This window comes from Theropithecus gelada, chromosome 2, assembly GCF_003255815.1.
Source record: "Theropithecus gelada isolate Dixy chromosome 2, Tgel_1.0, whole genome shotgun sequence".
Classification (NCBI taxonomy): Eukaryota; Metazoa; Chordata; class Mammalia; order Primates; family Cercopithecidae; genus Theropithecus; species Theropithecus gelada.
The window spans coordinates 103,660,733-103,678,742 of NC_037669.1; positions in this window are offsets into that span (position 1 = coordinate 103,660,733).

The window sequence follows — 18,010 nt, forward strand, 5'->3', positions numbered from 1 at the left end:
CATGGGGGTTGGCTGAACTGTTGGCTGAGACTGCATCACAGCCCACCTTTTCCCTTGTCCAATCCTGCTTCTTTCCTTTCCCTTCCAGAGGTAATGATCCTGAGACCACTCCCTAATAAGCCTTTTGGATGCTAATCTGGATTTCAGAGTTGGCTTCTCAGGAAACCAAACCCTTGACACTCCCTAGAAACTTGAAACCACATCAAAGAAGTACCAGCTGGTGCTTTAACCTCAGAAGCTTGGAGGAGGGGTCCTGTGGAGCTGGGACTCAGACCCCTGAGGAGAGGGTGCTGCCCAGCAGGCAGTGTAATGGGACTCATTCTGAAAACGTGAAGAGGCTGGAAGCTGGATTCAGTTGCTACTAGAACATTGTTTGATAAAGACACCAGTAACCTTCATTTCACTAAATCCAAAAGAGAATTTTCAATCCTCAAATTAGCATCACTTGACCCTATTGACCACTCTCTCTTTGAGTAATTTCTCCTGTTGACTACCATGATGTCACATTTTTCTATTTTTTTTTTTCTCCTATACCTTTGGATCTCCTGTATAGATTCAGTCTTCCTCCAGTTGCTAAAAGCTGTAGTTCCATCCTTAGTGGCTAGGGAAATGCAAATTAAAATCACTATGAAATATCACCATGCACCCATTAGAATAGCTAAAATTAAGAGACTAAAATGAAAAGACTGACCATACCAACTCCTAGCGAGGATGCAGAGTGACTGGAATTCCCACACCTTGCTACTGGGAGTATAAAATGAGACTTCTCCTTTGGAGAACGGTTTGGTAGTTCCTTTAAAAGTTAAACATGTACCTACCATATGAAATTGCACTTCTAGATATTTACGCAGGAGAATTTCAAGCATATGTCCTATGAAGACTTCACAATATTTATAGGTGCTTTATTTGTAGTAGCCCCAAAGTGGAAACAGCTTGAGTGTGCATGATTCGGTGCATGGATAAACAGATTGTATGGCCACACAATGAATAACAGCCACAAAAAAGGGATGAACTATTCATACACGAACAACATGGATGGACCGCCAAAGAATTAGGCTGAATGAAAGAAGTAAAAAAAGACTACATTTTGATTATTTCATTTACGTACTATTCCAGAAAATACAAGTGAATCTACAGTGACAGAAAGTGATCAGGGGTTTCCTGGAGATGGAAATGGGGAGAGCGGGGAGGAGGGATTGCAAGGGAACACTTGGTAACTTTGGGGATGAGGGACGTGTTCATTTTCTTGAATGTAATAATGGATTTATGGGGGTATATATGTCAAAACTTACCAAATTGTACACTTTTGCTATGTGCAGTTTATTGTGTGTCAATTATACCTCAATAAAGTTGGTAAATATATAGTTGCAAGTCCTCAAAGTTCAGTCCTAGACTCTATTTTCACTCTATTTCACCTGGCAACTTCATTTACACTCACTATCTATTTGCAGATGAGCCTCTCCTTCCCTGCCCCCAGTTATGTTTCCATCCAAGGCTTCTCTAACTTCTAGGCCCACCTTTCCAACTGCCTACAGAACATATCCGTGCACAGCCATCAGAAGTTCCTCTACAGCAGAATCCCCAAGCCTGGTCCTCCTCTATTTCTCCCTAGCTCAGGGAATGGTGTTGTTCAGCAAGTTCAAAACAGGCATCACCCTTGATACCTCACTCTCTGACTCCTGAATCAGTCCATCCTCATTGATTTACTTCCTCAGTGTTGCTTGGATCTGTCCACTTAGTTTCTCTTCCAATGGACATTTAGGCTGTTTCTCAGTAATTATTTATTCTTACAAACATGCTGTATTTACCATCCATCCTATATGCATCCCTCGTGCGTGTGTAGGAGAGTTTCTTTTCTTAGAGAGAAAATCTCCAACTTGATAAGATATTGCCAACTTGATTTTGAATTAATTTATCCTCCCATAAACAGTGATGAAAGCTTCTTTTCTCTCATGGTTTACCACATGGTTTTGCTTTTTATTACCCAAATGATAATATTTGAACATAATTGAGAAATAACACAGAAGCTGTGTTGTTATTACCACAAAGCTGTGTTAAACACGTTGACAATTGGGTAGCACTTAATATAGAGCTCCTGGAGTGAATTCCAGTGTGTATCTCATTTCCACCCAGAACAATGGCACCGCTGGCTATGATTCTCAGCCCTACTTTACAGATGGGGAGACTGAGACGCAGAGAAGTAACCTGACTTGCCTATCATCACTTGGTTTACAAAAAATGCCAGCTACCAGATAAGCACCACAGTGCAGAGCGGCACCATCCCTTCAGTTCCCAGCCTCTGCTCTGTGTCTGATCCTGCAAGGCCAGATCCCAAATGCCTGTGGATGAGCAATACTAAAAAGACTCCTTTTCGCAACAGAGGTACTTTTTCTAGAGGCTCCTTTAACTCCAGCCCCAGTCCTCCCACTTCATGAGACCTGGAAGGCTGTGTTTGAAACCAGTGGCCAGTACTGCGGGGCCAGGGGCATCACATGCAACCCAGTCACCTATGGATTGGTTGGGAGTTGATGGTGAATGTGGAGGTGGCTTAGGAGTCATGGTTGGTCCTTCCAAGAGGGACACTTCCAGTGAAGAAGCCTCTGGGGTGACTGTCAAGTGATGTGTTCTTTCTAGGGCTTGGCTCCAGCTCCTCCTGAGTTGGGCAATCATAAGGCAATTGCTTTGTATTTCTTACCTGCTTTAGGTGGCAGGGGTGTTTCTGATTCTCTCTTCTGAAAACTCATGACACTGATGTGGAGACTCTGGTTGTCTTATCAATCCCTGAAGCACCTGCTATCCTGGTGCTTCCCTGGGCTGAATTGAGTCTCCTCACTCAGTCATATCTTTCTCCGGGGAAGCTCACATCCAATAACTGGTTGAACTGGGTTAAAAAGGTCCAGTCCCCTTGCTTCAACTCAGGACAGCTCCGTAGGGCCACCCTGTAGCTCCATGTGGGATCAGACATGGCTTTTGCTTCAACTAGACCACAGTTAGCTCCTTCTTCTACTCAGTCCCACGCCATTCATACCTTCTTCCCCAGCAGGTGCTGACACAGAACAGTCCCCAGTAAACTTCCTGTGCACACACCTCTCTCTCAGTGTCTGCTTCCTGGGGAAACCAGCCTGTGACTTTCTCATAGCCAGTGAGAATGAGCAGGAGGCCACTGAGCTTGGGGACCATCTAGCCCCTCTTGACTGGAATGGACCTGCCTAATGCTTGGCTGCCCAGACTGAAGCTGATCCCAGAGGACCACGGTACAGATCGGCCCTGGGTCCAGGGCTCTCTGAGTCCCAGGACTGCTGGCTTGGAGGAAGTTTTTAGCCATGTAATCCAGGGCCAGCAAACTCAGAGGGTTTGCAGAAATAATTCTGGTTTTCTTTATTTAAAAGGGGGATTAGAACGAGTTCCAGTGTGTGAGCAAGACTGGCTGGGCCTGTGTGAGTAACTGGGGTCCAGCCCGATAGCTGTGCTGAGGAGTGGACAGCAGCTCACCCAGGTAGTGCTAGATGCTGCTGGCCAGAGTGGGAGGAAGCTGAGCCTACCTGGAGAAATCTGGGGACACGGTGTTCTCCCAAGCAGACCCTGAAACAAGGACATAGGTAGATAGTTTATTTGGGAGGCAAACCCAAAAAGTGTGGAGAGGGAATGGGCAAGTGAGTCCAGGAAGAGAGGAAAGCCAAGAAAGGGTGCATTCACTTGTGAGGGCCGCTGTGGGCAACTGGCGCTCACGTCCATGGGAGCCCTCTAGAACACACCTTAGAACTGTCCCACTGCTGTGCAAGGAAACTGGATTGTATCCACCAACTCCTGTCCTTTGTTCTTTGAGAGTTTCTCTTGGTGTGTGAACTCCCTGCCACTTCTGTCCTGTTTTGAGCCAGGCAAGTTTCCACTATATGCCAGGTCCTTGACATTTTCTCAGTGAATCCTCAAACGACCTCATTGTATAGGCATTATTATCCCACCCCAGCATCTCTTGCATGAATGACCATCATTAGCATGAATTTTAAACAGAAATTCAATCATGTCGCCCACAGCTTAAGATGGCTTCCCAATACATTTTAGAACTCAGTCCGCCTCCTCACCATGGCCTAGAGGAGAAAAATGGCCTGGCTCTCTCTACCTCAATGATTTCATCTCCCACCTTCTTCACATGCTGGTTCTGCTGTAGTCACACAAATGCTTCTGTGGCTTCTCATACACAGTCATCTCCTTTTGGGGCCTTTGCACTGATCATTTCCTTTCTCCAGAATGATTTTCCTCCAGCTCTTTGAGGTCTCAGCACAAATACTGCCTCCCCTGAGAGACGGCCTCCCTCAGATGCTGTCCCATCCCCTTGTTTCGTTTCCTCCAGTGCACTCCCCAGCCTCTGAAATAATCTCGTATATTTTGTTTGTCTACCTGTTTGCTCCCCATCACTCCCTCTTTCAGAATGTAAGCTTCAGGAGAACAGGAAGGAACCTTCTCTGTCTTGTTCCTTTTGTATTATCAATGCCTAGAAAAATGTAAGCTCACAATAAATATTTGTTGTATGCAAGAAGCAATTCCGAATGTATCAGTGAGGGAACTGAGGCTCCAAGTCACACAGGTCATAAATGGCAGAGCTGAGATCTGAACTCATAATTATCAAAGACTATGGATCTTCCCTCCATGCCACCCTGCCTAGGAAACCTGGAAAACTCACCTCTCTCCTTTCCTGTATCTTGATCCCAAGTTTTAGCATCCTGCCTTCAGTCCTGATGTAAAATCCCCCTGGTCATTCCTCTATGGCAGATGCTAATGACTGAGTTTCTGAGATAGAATCTCCATTGCTGTTTTTCCTTAACTGAATGAATATTTTTTCACATTTTAGAATTTCTTCAGTTGGAGTGCCTTTTACTGTTGATGAATGCTTAATATTGTTTCCTTTTCCCCTTGAGAGATCTTATTAAACCCAGGGTGTATCTTACAGTGACAACATCCTAGAATCTGGAAATAGATTGCGGTGAAAACCCTGTAGTTGTTTTCCAGAAAGCAATGGTAGTTGAGATAAATAGTGGAAATTTCTCCCTTTCCCTTGGGTTGTATTCTTTCTGTTTTACACAGGTACTGTACAGAGTAGCATCAGATATTTATTTTGTTGTTAATGGTGTATTTTTTTTTCCACGTCTATCTTCCTGATAGAATCTTGGAATCAAATAATAAAAGAACATAAAGATATATCAAGATTCATTCTGACAAGTTTCATATCTCTGAATATACTCAGAGAGGAAAATTTGACCTTAAGAAAAATTACATTGAGAAATCCAGCTGCTATTATAAAAGTCATTCAGCACAGAGAAAATGATGTGTCTTCCAATGTGGTACCTGTGTAATTTATGTCAACAGAAAGCCAGTAACTTCATCATGATCTGAAAGTAAATTTTACTTGTGAGCTCTTGGTCTCTCTCCTGATCGGATAGAAAGAAGCATGCTGTATACATTCTCAGCTCCAACTTCCCAAAAGAACTTTGGTGGGAGTGAGAGATTGACAGTGAGAGATTTATGCAGGAGCATCATGGAGGTAACTCTGGAAACAGAAAGTATGATTTTAATAGGAATTCTTCCTAAACCTTGGATGTCTTTTTAAATTGACATGTTTAAATTGATATGTTTTTCCAGCAAATATAGATTATCCAGTCTTAAATCAAGCTGCTTAATTATTGCCTAATTTTATTTTCTGTAAATCTAATTATGTTTTCACTGTGTACCTCCATCTTGCTGGCCAGCAGGCGGTGATCTTAGCTGTCATTTTACATTGGACTGCAGTCCCTGCATCTTGAGAAGTGCTAAGTCGTGGGGTGCATCCTTTAGTCACTAGTTCCCTGAGGTTACTACTGACTCACTCACTGTTCCTGCCCAGTGGTTCCCTGCTGCTTGTCTCTTTAGGGTCAAATAATACTTCGTACAACTGCCCATGGCCCTCTTTCCATGGCCACACTGATGATTCCTCCTTGCTGTCCTGACCCCTTGCTGTGTCAGCACTTGGTTCCCTGGGTTTCCAGAGCCTATAGAATTCTTTTTCTCAATTTCCTTGAGCTAGGAAGGCTCTCTTTGGATGGTTTCTGGAGAACCTTTTCTTCTTCTTTTCTCTCTGTAAACTCCTTTCTGTCTTCCTACATCCTCCACAGACCTCCAAATCCTACTCTGGGCAGGGCTGGGATCAGGTGAGGTGAATCAGGGTATCCTCCTCACCCACTATATTTGAGGGTGTGCCTCAAAAATCAGATATCTTTTGGTATTTATCTTGTTTTTCTAAACTATTGCATGAAAATATTACTTATCTTGATTACTGAGTGTTTTGGTAGCTCCTTAAATTTTGCAGCTGAGGAGGCTATGTGCAGTGGCTCACATCTGTAATCCTAACACTTTGAGAGGCCGAGGCAGGAGGATTGCTTGAGCTCAGGAGTTTGGCACCCGCCTGGGAAACTTAGTGAGACCTCATCTCTATAAAAAACAAAAAATTAGCCAGGCATGGTGGTATGTGCCTATTGTCCCAGCTACAGCTACTCGGGAGGCTGAGGTGGGAGGATGGCTTGCCTGGGAGGCAAAGGTTGCAGTGAGCCAAGATCATGCCACTACACTCCAGCCTGGGCAACAGAGGCTGACCCAGTCTGAAAAAAAATTTGTAACTGAGGATAGTGCCTCATTCACCTCACCTTAATTCCAGTTGTGGATTTTGGGAACAAACACAGTAGATCCTATGGCTTATTTCTTGATAGAGTTTGGATGTTTGTCCCCTCCAAATCTCATGTTGAAATGTGATTACCAGTGTTGGAGGTGGGGCCTGATGGGAGGTGTTTGGGGAATGGGGTGGATCCTTCATGAATGGCTTGGTGCTCTCAACTTGGTAATGAGTTCATTTGAGATCTGGTTACTGAAAAGAATCCACTGTCTCTTTCTCTTGCTTCTTTTGTTTTTTTTTTCTCTCTTTCTTGCTCCCTGTCTCACCATGTGACATGGTGGTTCCCCTTGCCTTCTGCCATTATTGTAATCTTCCTGAGGCCTCACCAGAAGCAGATGCCCACACCACACTTTCTGTATAGCCTGCAGAACTGTGAGTCAAAATAAACCTCTTTTCTTTACAAATTATTCAGTGTCAGGTATTCCTTTTTCGCAATGCAAATGGACTAATACATGCCTCCTTTCTCTTTTGCCACGTATCCTAAGAACCAGTTGGAAATGAGAGAAAGGTAGGGGAAATTTAAGGTGGAAAAACCATATAATTACTATCTATGGATGTTATTTAGCCACACATAGAATTAGAGGGATAGGCTTTATCTCAAGAGCTCATTCCTCAAGAGTATATATATATATAATGCTCTCCCACCCATGCTTCTAATACCAGGGAGAGGATGAGGCTGTGTTTGATATCTTGGATAGGTATGTAAAAAGGAAGACACTTGCTCCCTCATCCACCTCAATCATCAGCTGGAATTAAAGTTGCTTTTCAGATCAGATTCATGGCTGTGGAGACATAGCCAGCTGAGACAGTCTCACTGCTGGTAAAGTTACAACAGAAATGACAATGGGGCCGGGTGCGGTGGCTCACACCTGTAATCCCAGCACTTTGAGGCCAAGGTGGGCAGATCACGAGGTCAGGAGTTCAAGACCAGCCTGACCAATATGGTGAAACCCCATCTCTTCTAAAAATACAAAAATTACCTGGGCATGGTGGTGGGTGCCTGTAATCCCAGCTACTGGGGAGGCTGAGGCAGGAGAATTGCTTGAACCTGGGAGGTGGAGGTTGCAGTGAGTTGAGATCGTGCCCCTGCACTCCAGTCTGGGTGACAGAGCAAGACTCCATCCCAAAAAATAAAAAATAAAAAACAAATGACAGTGGCCCATGACCTGCTGGATGTCTCTTAGTTTCATTTTTCCTTATTTCTTTGAGGCTCAACTCCCCACTTTCTGGCTGTCGCCCTAGGCTGATCTGTTCTTCTGGACTCGTTAAGAAACAAAACCAAAAACAGTTTTTCAAGAAGAGCCTCCATTCCCCAAATTGAGATCAGTGAAGTTCGATTCTATTTTTATAAAAGGCTCAACTTCTGCCCAGTGGCTCCAGCTCAGCACTATCATTAAGGAGGGAGCGTGGAGGCTTCAAACGTGAGGGTGATTCCTTTTATTGTGCTTCTCTCTTCAAACTTCCCCTCAGGGAGGAAGAAATCAAAATCAGAGAAGCAATATAAGGTTGTGAAAAGTCAGCAGAGGATTCCAAGAATCCTCCTGGAATCAGAGGATTCTGGGTCTTTGTTCCTGCGAGGCAGCTGCTTTCAAGCTGCCTGACTTGACTCGTTCAGCCCTCATAAAAATCATTGAAGGGCTGAACATCACTCTGTTTCTCTGCTTCGTCTACTTCCTTGAAAATAAATAGAAGCACCATGGGACATTTTGTCCCACATTTGCTGCTTCTGAGGGTTTTTTCTTTTACCAGGCTTCCCAACACAGACTTCTTCCCTTCCATAAGCTCTGAGTGATGGAGTGTTGTCTTCATGGTTCTGTTTTCCCAGGTTGTGCTTTCATGGCTGACTCACATCCCTCTCAAACAGAACAGAAGCAGCAGCCGGGTCTCGTCCCTCACACACGGGTTCCCCTTACCTGTGCTTTGTTCCTTCCCGCTTATGCCACTGTTCCTGACAATGGATCCATGCCTTATGAGCTGCATCTTCATTGGGAATCAGGGAGTTGCCAGAAAGATGAACAGCCCAAACAACTCAGTTGGAAAGGGGGCTTATTGAAAGGTGATGGCGGGAATCTCCAGGAAAAGATCTTCCTGAGAATAAGAAGGTCACCTGCTTGGCTTCTCCAGCCTCGCCGCCCCTCTGAGGCTCAGTGGGCTCTCGGCAAGGCCTTGGAACAGGGTGTTCTCTTGTTTCTCTGCTGCACGCTGGTGTGTTTCACACCGACTTCGTGGGTCTTGTTCACTCACATTTATGGGTGTCATGCAGTGCACTCTGGCCCCCGAGCCTCCATGACCTTACAGCTTGTCTCCTCAGAGCTAACCTGAGTCATGTATGGATCTTTTTTAGGGGAAAGAAATTCTCAGGGTTCCATATCCAAATTCCTGGGAAAGAAACTGGCTCAGCCTGGATCAGGTGTCTATCTCCAGTCCAATCAGCTGTGTCAGCTAGTGGCGGCAGGTCACATGGTACATGGGCTGGCCTTTTTAGAGGAGAGTGAGTGAGGGTAGATTTCAAAGAAGAGGAGGGTCTTGGGTGCGTAGGAAATGGTTAGAGTGTCTAGTGCCATCCCTAAGTGCCACTTCCCTGCTTTCTGCCCATCACTCTGGAGCACAGCCCGGTAAGCTTTCCTTTCAAGAAAACATGATCTTCTGATAGTCTCACTCTCTGGCCTTCTGTTTTGGGTTCTGACGTTGGTAGATTGCTCAGAGAGGGCTTCCCCACACCAAGTTAAATATTAAAACACCCTCCTGTGTGTACACTTATTAAATATTTAAACAGTAAATATTTCATCCATCCAGAATTTTTTTTGGTGCAAGGAGTTAAACAGGGAATCCAGCTCTATTTTTCTCCTCCAGGAGCTCATCACTTGTCCTGACACAATTCTTATCGATCTACTCATTTAAAAAAAAAATTTCAAGAATATCTCATTTATTATATACCACATTTTCTTATGCATTAAATCTATATTTAGACCATATTCTGTTTCATTAACCTGTGAATCCATGTGCCAGAGTTGCAACAGTTTGGTTAGTATGGGCTTCCTCTTTTTTTTTTTTTTGAAACAGGGTCTCACTTTGTCATTCTGGAGTACAGTGGAGTACAGTAACACAATCACTGCTCACTGCAGCCCTGACCCCCTGGACTCAATCAATCCTCCCGCCTTGGTCTCCCCAGTAGCTGCGACTACAGGCATGCACCATCATGCCTGGCTAAGTGTTGTACTTTTTGTAGAGATGGAGTTACACCACACTGCCCAGGCTGGTCTCAAACTCCTGGGCTGAAGTGATTCTCCTGCCTCAGTCTCTCAAAGTGCTGGGATTACAGGAGTGAGCCACCGTGCCCAGATGGGCTGCTTCTTTTGAGCTGTGGAGTCATTTCTCACATCCTGTGATTATTTCCATTGTTCATCTTCATAGACAAGACTGGTCTCATTTGCATAATGCTGGTCACTGGGGCAGGTCCAGTGAGGGTCAGTGGAGGGCTTCCTCTCCATGTAGGGAGGCATTTTACCATAGGAGTGCCACCTTTGAGCATTTTCTCTTCCAAGTTCATGTCAGCAGCCCAAGGCTGCCAAGATCAAGGTCTTCTCACCACCCAGCCCAGTGGCCAACGGCAGGAGTCATTATAGCAGGGCCCATGCACCCTAGGGCTGGCTATCTCCATGTACAGTGTATGCAGGGTGATCGCCAATGAGAGCTGAGGTCACCCTCAGTTCCATTCCATGGGACCTTGGCAGCAGGCCACAGGGCCACTCCTGAAAGGCATTGTTCTCCACTGACTGCAAGCACCATCCACCTCCATCTCTAGTGTCTTTGGTCCCAAGTTCAGGTGAAAGCCAGGTTCCTGGGATCCCATCACTTCATGTCCAGTTGAGCACTTCTTAGACGTCCATGCAGCAGATGGTGAAAAGGACAGCACTTCTTCTAAGTTCCCTATATCAGTTTAACCCCTATTTCAGTTTTTAAGTCTTAGGCTTAAAGCCCTTCTCTGTCTTCCCATTAAGAAGCCTGTCATGATTTAGATTTTTTTTTTTTGAGACAGAGTCTCGCTCTGTCTCCCAGGCTGAAGTGCAGTAGAGTGATCTCGGCTCACTGCAAGCTCCGCCTCCTGGGTTCACGCCACTCTCCTGCCTCAGCCTCTCGAGTAGCTGGGACTACAGGTGCCTGCCATCACTCCTGGCTAATTGTTTTGTATTTTTAGTAGAGACAGGGGTTCACCGTGTTAGCCAGGATGGTCTCGATCTCCTGACCTCGTGATCTGCCCGCATCGGCCTCCCAAAGTGCTGGGGTTACAGGCATGAGCCACCGCACCCGGCCGATTTAGAATTTTTTACCCTAAGTTTATTTTGATGGAGATTTGATGGGGGAAGAGAATAAATTACACGGACTTAACTTACCACTTGGATTGGAGGTTCTACATTTTTTAAAGGAAGTCATGGGAATGTGAATTATTCCTTTCCTTGAAAGCAGTGTTTCTAAAATGTGGATCTGCAATAGATGTATTATTTACCCATGATTCTACCTTTCCACCTCTCCCTCATCCTAGGCAACCTCCGTGGGAGGGAATGTGCTTCTCTACTCCATTGATGTTAGCCATGTGACTGGCTTTGGCCAATGAGATATGAACAGAGGCTTTACATATGTTTGCCTGTTTAGTTTGACCTCTTGTGCTTCCGCCATCTGCATGTCCTGAGAAGTTCTGGTTCACAGATGAGAGACACATGGAGCAGACACGAACCTGGCCTGTAAACTGATGCAGAGTGGCCCTAAGTGAATGGGAGACCTGTGAATGAGAAAAACAAATGGTTATTACTGTAAGTCACTGAAACATTGGGGCTGCTTGTTACACAGCATAGCACTATCTCAGCCAAAACCCGACTAATACTGAGTCATGTATGGATCTTTTTTAGAGGAAAGAAATTCTGGCAAACTCTCTGTGTTGATATCACTTATTAATTCATTTACCAGATAATACTGGGTGTGTGTGTGAGAGATAGACAGTGAGAGAGAGAGAGAGAGAGAGAGAGACCAGTTAGAAGGAATTAAATCATTTTATCCAATGAAACTTAAATATTTCAAACAATACTAGGTATACATTTCTTACCCTTGTAATCAATAATCATAAAGCAAAATAACATTGCAAATTAAGTTAAAACAAAACTACATGAATAATCTGTGTCAACTTAATGGGGTACATGATACTTTTCTTTCATGAAATTATTTTTTGCACTACAAACAAGCTCCTAACTGCTCTGTCTCAGGTTCTTTTGAGTTAGGTGTGCTTACACCCTTGTGAACCCTGCCTCACTTAAGTCTCACATCACTTTTCCATAATCACTGTGGAGCCTGCAGCTGAGTCCTTTGGCTTTTGTTGGTATAAATGCTTCCTCAATGAGTTAGTCCACTTCTGTTCTGTTTCATTAAACTTCAACAATTAAAATAATAGCACCTGACCCGACCCCCTAGCAATATCCTAACAATGCAAAATAAAGTCTGGAATCTGGTTTTATGATTTTTCTTTACTTTATCAGTCTGACAACCTGGCATATGTTTTGAATAACTTTAAAAATGTATCATAAAAATGAAAAATAATGCAACAGATCACACATCTTGGACTTTGAAACCCCAGTATACTCATTCAGTTTGAGACGCTTTCCATTGAAGCACTTTTTGTTGACGTTGAAGAGAAAGGAAGGACAAACCAGACTTTGCACAGCCTGGGCAGCAGGTGGTGCTCTTGACATTGGAATCACACAGGGCCTGCCATTCTGGGTGCGTTGGTCGTCTATGAGATATAATTTACTGGTGTTGCATTGCAGTGGGTTTGTTGCTTTTTAATCTTTTAAAAATACCTTCTGTATGATGACCTTATCTGGGCCGAGTCAGCCAAGCTTAGCCTAGTGAAGCACAAGCAAGTGACTGCTGGGCTGCAGTTTGGTCCTTGGGCTACGTTCTCTCTCTCTCTCTATATATATATCTCCAATGAAAAATGTATATATATACACATTTTTTTTTTCTGGGCTGTAAAAGCAATGCTGGCCCAAGCCTGATAGCCAGTGGTTTGCTGGGGAGACCTTTGTACCTCCTTAGATACAGGCAGGCTGGATCTTTGTAAGCTAGTCCACTCCAGAGCCCCACACTTGTAGGCTAGCGGGTCAATTCTCATGCTAAGGCATAGGTATGAGTCCTTTCTGCTCTAGTCTGCAAACAGTCAAAGCGGCTTTAAAATGCAAATCTGGTGATTTTACCCTTAGCAACATGAAAATCCCAGTATACATTTCTCTTCAACTGTGTGGGATCATAAGACACTTTGTTTTCAATCTGCTATGTGGCCTCAACCACACTAAGGCTTGTTTTTCTATTTGGAATCTTGGAATAACAGCATCTTCTTAAGGATGCTCATTTATAGGATATCTCACTTATATGATTTATAATGAAAGTCACCCTGAGTTTTTCTGGAGATATTAAACGTAGAATCATAAAGTTTAAGATGTAGCTATCATTTTGTTCACCTTACTCCTCTTGCTTCTGGATGTCTAATGCCCAGGAAGGGGAAATAAACTTGCTCAAGGGAGCTGAGTGGATGAGTAACACAGCTTAAGTCTTTTCCAATCCAGTTTTTAAAAACACCAGAATTTTCCCCCCACCATAGTGCAAAACCTATGTACATTGTCATGCTGGCATTGTGCTAGGGGCTGCTCACCTGGGTCTGTCTTCCCAGATAATCCCTATTGTTGAAATAGATTGAACTCATGCTATAGACCAACAATATTATACACATTCAGTCTCCAATAATGTAACTCAAACCTAGGGCATCTTCAAGTGTGGGACTTGTAGACATTACAACATCAGATTGAAGATATCTTTGATGACGTACATATGTCTATGCTTCCAGATTTTAGGGACTCCCATAGCAAGTATGGCTTTTTTTTTTTTTTTTTTTACGTTGAGGGCTAATTAACATAAAATAAAACACACTGATCTTAAGTGTTTAGTTTGATGAGTTTTGACAATTGAGTAATTGCCTTTTGAGAACAAAACTGACTATACATCTAAGTCTTACATAAGGCCTGTCTGGAAAGAAAGACAAAAATCTTAGAGACCCTGCCAGTTCTCTTGGTCTTCTTAAGAAAAATATTCTGATTATGGGTTTCCAGACATTCACCAAACCTCCTATACGTTGCGAGAAACATGCCTGAGCCAATTTTATTTAGAACTCAAAGGGCAAAGTGACCACACACAACAGCTGTAGCTGCTAATCAGAGGCTCTAATTTGTGTTTCCAGGTGCCCCTCACTAAGGATCCAGTCGCTCTTCACTAATGTAGGCCAAACACCAGGTTTGTCTTGGTCCACTATGGGCACTGTGTGTGGCTATGGGTTTTAAATGCTTGGATTTTAATTCCTTAGTTCTGAGTCTTTGTTCTCAGTCTCCATCTTATATTTCCTCCTACTATAATTCTAATAGCAGGTTTTGCAAAGTCTGTTCCTGCCCATGTGTTTGGGGTGGTATAAACCTGAGTCTTTAATGTAAGAGGTGCAGGGAGGATCAACTTTTTTATGTTGTAATATTGTTTTGTCTTTTGTTTTTTTGAGATGGTGTTTTGCTCTTGTTGCCCAGACTGGAGTGCAATGGCACAATTTTGGCTCACTGCAGCCTTTGCCTCCCGGGTTCAAGTGATTCTCCTGCCTCAGCCTCCAGAGTAGCTGGGATTACAGGCGTGCACTACCATGTCCAGCTAATTTTTTGTGTTTTTAATAGAGACAGGGTTTCACAATATTGGTCAGGCTGGTCTTGAACTCCTGACCTCTGGTGATCCACCCGCCTTGGCCTCCCACAATGCTGGGATTACAGGCATGAGCCACCATGCCCGGCCTTTTTATGTTGTAATATAGAAGCCCCATTCTGTCAGGCTGAAAGGAAATTTCACTTCTGGTATAACTGTGGGCATCTCTTCACCCTGGGATTGTTCCAAGGTCCTGGGGGTGCTTCATGGAGATACTCAAGGGGGGAAACCTCTCCAGTCATGAGCCATGGGTCCACATTGGCTAGTGCTGAGACCTGTTTACATTCCACTTGAGACACCATAAACTTTGGTGAGGCCAGGAGGCCTGGTGCTTTGGGTCACCGGTCCAGTCCCCTGACCCTAGTATCCCCTGCAGGTCTTAGGACCTACTTGGAATACTGTCCCCATAAACTCATGGGGTTCATAGACATTTTTACCATCAGGAGTTCTGCCCTACACTCTCTTGTTGCCAGCCTAGGATCCCTCTTTCCACTGTCTTTGGAACACCCAGTATTTCCTCATCAGGGGGTTGTTACAGGGAACAGGAGAACAGGTTTCCGACCACAAGTAGCTTCTGTCTCTGGCTCTGCAAAAATGCCCTAAGGCAAAGATTTACAAAGGCTGCTTGCATGAAATCCAATGAGAGGAAAACAGCACTGAGCAGAACACAGGTTAATATCTCAAAGGACGTATTCTTTGTCAAGTGTTTATGGTACTTTGATGGCCTGCTTTGCTTATCATGCTGCAGGGTTCTCTTTCCTGCTCACGTTCAGAACATTCTGTGTCTCCTTTGTCAGCTAGAGCTCCCCTGGTAAGACTAAGAGTTATCATGGCAGGGACTTCATGAATACTTTTACCTGGAAATAGTCCTTTCCTGTACCCAGCTGGGTGGAAAGAACACATCTTGGCACATTCCAACAGTGGTCCTGGCTCATCTGATGTCTAATGCACCCCAACAAAGAAAATGAATAAATTGCTTTATTTCAAATTGAACTTGTATATGTCTGAGTTTTTTTCCCTGTTATACTCATTACCAGGACCGGATAAATATTGGCAATTGAACAAGAGTGAGCAGGTGAGAGAAAGAATTAAAAAGCAGGGTGAAGCTTTGACTTTTAGGGTATACCCTTTTGGTTTAGGTTTTGCTGGTGTCTTCAGGCTCTGCATTTTGGCACATCATCAAGGAGCCAGGATATGGTGCCGTGGGCAGTATCGTGTTCCTCTCATCCCAGGCAAGGAGAAAATCTATCCTTGTCACCAGGGGACACTGTGTGTCTGGCCTGGGAAGCTAGCTTGGCTGTGATCAGGCAGCAACTGAGGTTTGTTAGCTGCCACAATGCCTCGGCCTGCATCCTGCTCCCTGACCCTAAACCTAAGGGATTGGAGCTATATTGGCTTCTGATAAATGCTTTCCCTGACAATCTGTGTTTGGTATCTTTCTCATTTTATGCCATGCTAGGTTTAGTCTCTCAAAATGGGATATTTCTGTCTGACGAGATAAGGGTTGTGTCATCATAACAAGATATTCTTGCTCATGGCAATGACAAGCCTCATGGATAAGCTCTAAATGTGCAGACCTGGTCCCTGATAACTCACCCAATCTCCTTGGCTTAGCTTCCCTCCATCCCAGAGGTCAGCGAGGGAGAGTGTGGGTGGACCAGGGCCAGGGATGGGCTCATGCTTTGACAGGGAGCCGGAGAGGGATGAGCTGAGGCTGTCGGGGCTCAGAGGATGGGGTTGTTGACAGGAAAGGGCTCAGATGCTGAGTGACGCTGGAGGAAGCTGTGGGGTTGTGGGAGGGGCTTATGCACATTTACAAAAAAGCATAAAAGAGTGGTTTTTACACTTTGATAAGGTCCATTTTGTTATAGATGCTATAAAAGCTAGATTAAAGTCCTGAAAGTTAGAAGGGCTTAGTTAAATTGTTGCTTTGAGATCTTCTGATTCATCCTATGGGCAGTGCCAGCCATGGAGAGCATGTTTTCCGGGATTAACCAGGATGTGAGCTGAGCTGCATCTGCTGTAAAGGGATGTCTGGAAGGACAGGGCCTGGGGGCCTGGAGACAGCTGTGAGGTTGTGGCCACACTTGAGGGTTGCAAAGCACTCGAGGTACATTTCTGCCCCATCTCTGTCTGTGAGAAACAGAAAATTTGTTAGGGTTTGAATGTCAGTCTCTCTCTCTCTCTCTCTCTCTCTCTCTCTCTCTCTCTCACCAGCTAAAAACCTCAATTTCTGGACCAGGGTAGTAATAAATGCATAGGGCTGCTTTGCCCAAGCTTGCCTGAAACTAGCTGTCATGAAGAGAAGATAATAAGGTCTTGGGACTGAAATGTTCAAATTGTACAATTTTTTTTTCTAATAAAGGAGTTGCTGACAGTTATGAGGACTATACCATTTTAACCTTTTAAAATAGTTGAGGTCAGCCAACATTTTAAAATCAGAGAACTAAAATGAGTTAGACATGCCCAGGACATGTTGGCCATGTTGATTATGACTTCAGATATGTGGGTTTGCATATGCTGAAAAAGATCAATTTGTTATAAACCAGATTTCCACTGATATGATGAAAATGTGTTTTTTATGGATGCAAACTGCAAAACCTGAGAAATATTTAGGTTTGAAAGTTGTGTGTGGACGGGTGTCAATGTTTTGGTGAATTATAATATTTACTTTTCTAGGGCAGTTTGCTAGTCAACTCTCTAGGATTGGTTGAACACTTCCCAGAACCCTCTAGAATACTCCTAACTTCTAAGATTTTTTTTTTTTTCTAGAAGGTTTGGGAAAGTTAGGCTGGATCAGATACATCGGAGGGGTATGAGCACATTGTCTCACCCAGAACCATGACTTCTCCACAGTTGTTTCCAGCACTCTCCTGCCCTTCCTTCCACAAAAAGAGGAGAGAAATTCTCCCTCGCCTTAACCTCACAAGCACCCACTGTTGATCACAGAGTGACTAGTTTCCTTGACAAAGTATTCCATAATTTTTTTGGAGGGAAATATGGTAGTATATCAGTCAGCTATTACATGTAATGAGCAACCACAAAAATCTCAGGAACAGACAACAAAAAGCATTTATTTAGCTTATTCATCTGCAGGTTAGTGGACGTGTCTGTTGATCTCAGCTGGGCTTGCCCGTGTATCATGAGTTGGCTGAGGATTGACTGATCTTACACAGCTGAGTGGATCTGCTTTGACTGCAATGGCTGGGGAAGCTCTACTTCTCACTGCAAGTCTGTAGGTCTCTTCGGCAGTGTCTCTCATGCTTCTTGGGCCAGCAATCTATCCAGGGCATGTTCTTATTATGGCAATGGCAGAAGTACACAGGGAATACTCCACTGCAAAAGCTTATTTCAAGCCTCAGCTTTGTGACACATCTGCTCAGATCCCATTGGCAACTTTCAGAGCTGACCCCAAAATCAAGGGTTGGTGAAATACACTCCACTAATGTCAACACATGGAACTGGAAAATCACATGGGAAAGGATGTGGACATAGGGAGCTGTAAAAAATTGGCCCTCAAAATGTAAT